We start from the raw sequence: 2,279 nt of genomic DNA on the forward strand, positions 1-2,279 counted from the left end.
TTTACAGTTTAAGTAATCGCAGAAGTAAGTTAGAATGAGGGGATGTTGTGGTCAGAGAACAGAACATGAGAAATTGAAGTTATGGAAGATTGAGTTGTTGGTGATGACGGGATCTCAGCTATGGTCACAAAGAGTATGGTAGAGGATGAAGGCAGAATGGGGGGAAAAATCATTCAAGGAAAGGAGATTCAGGAATTGAGAAGCCAGTGTATGTGAAGGATTATGAATGTAGATACTGAAATCACTATAAATGATGAGAAAGCAGTGTAGGAGACAGTGCTCTTGTGCTTGATAATCAGGCCTTCAGGAAAGAAAGACAAGTGACTTAGGAGTTCTCCGGGTGTCTCCAACAAGAGAAATAGAATGTAGTTTAGTTGATGCATTTAAAGGTAGTGACTTCTAAGGCAAGAAGGAGACATAAGTAGCAATTAAAAAAAAATCAAAGTGAATCTATCCTATTTTGACACCATTTGGGGTTGGGGGTGAGGAGGTCTCCACTTAGGAGAGCTGCAAGAGAAGCATCTTCAAGTAGAAATATATGGTAGGTCTTATTTGCTGTAGGACAAACTTCTCTCTCTAATGCCATCTTTTACTCTTCATTTTTGGGTCATCTACCATCATAAGTATTGAAGGAATTAGCCCCAAATCACTATTATTTTTCCCTTCCAAATCTGATTCGTACTGATTTCAACATCCATCCACAACATTTACTTTAGGCTCTGGCCTTTTAGTTCCTCAGCCTTTGTACTTTCGGTGACTTTATCTGCTTTCTCACCTCAATCATCCACTTTCATTGTTAAAACCTATATTGTCAGCACCAATAACTGTTGCACCAGATACTGATGGTTAGCTAACCGAAATCATTTCCAACTCCCCCTAGCTTGCATCCACAGTCTAGAGGCAAAGCTAACCACTTTTCTCCAGGATCCTATGGTGGCCACATCAAATATATATAAATATTTTGCTGCTTTCACTTGTGCTTTCTTCTTGTGTAGAACACAGACATGTGACCTAGAGGTACACTGACCAAACTAAAAGCCATAATTTCAGTAGTATAAGGATTTAAGCCCCAAAGTCAATATACTGAGTGTGGTGGACAGAAGCATAGAAAATGCCTAATTGCTCCAGGATAAGATGGAGAACAAAAAGACATGGAAGACAAAATTTGAGGAGTCAAGATCCCTGGAAAAATAGAAGTCACCAATGCAAGAAATACTATATTCTCAAGTACAATAAATACAAAGAAAACCACATTGAGACATATCATAATAAAATTACTTAAAACCAAGTGCAAAGAGAAAAATCTTAAAATCAATGAAACCAGAATACTATCTTCAAAGAAGAAACAATAAATGATAGCTGATTTCTCTAAAGAAACAATGGGAAAACAATCTGACTAAAAGATAGGCAGAGGGGGTACCTGGGTGGTTTAGTTGGTCAAGCATCTATCTTTGGCTCAGATAATGATCCCAGAGTCCCAGGATCAAGCCCACTTCAGGTTTCCTGCTCAGTGGGGAGTCTGCTTCTCCTTCTGCTCCTCCCCCTGCTTGTGCTCTCTCTCTCTCTCTCTCTCTCTCTTTCTCTCAAATAAATAAATAAAATATTTTTAAAAATAAAATAAAAAGTAAAAGATAGGCAGATGTATTTTTATGGAAGACAGACAGATGGCTAACAGGTACATGAAAAGGTGTTCAATATTGCTAATCATCAGGGAAATGCAAATCAAACCCACAATGAAATATCTCAACTATTAAAATGGCTATTATCAAAAGGACATAAATAAGTGTTGATGAGAATGTGGGGAAAAAGAAACCCTTACATACTGTTGGTGGGAATGTAAATTGGTGCAGCCCACTATAAAAAACCGTGTGGAGTTTCTTCTGAAAATTAAAAATAGAACTACCATATGACCTAGCAATTCCACTTCTGGATATTTATCCAAAGCAAATGAAAATACTAACTCAAAAGATATATATGCACCCCCACATTCATTGCAACATTATTTACAATAGCCAAGATATGGAAACAACACAAGTGTCCATTGATGAATGAATGGGATAAAGGAATTACAGACACACATACATACACACACACACACACACATACACACACACAATGGGATACTATTCAACCATTAAAAAAAGTAATCTTGCCAATTGCAAAATATGGATGGACCTTGAAGGCATTATGTTAAGTGAAATAAGTTAGAGAAAGACAAATACCACATGATCTCAATTATATGTGGAACCTAAAAGCAAAAATAAAACAAACTTCCAGAT

Source organism: Canis lupus, chromosome 27 (assembly GCF_003254725.2).
Source record: "Canis lupus dingo isolate Sandy chromosome 27, ASM325472v2, whole genome shotgun sequence".
Taxonomy (NCBI): Eukaryota; Metazoa; Chordata; class Mammalia; order Carnivora; family Canidae; genus Canis; species Canis lupus.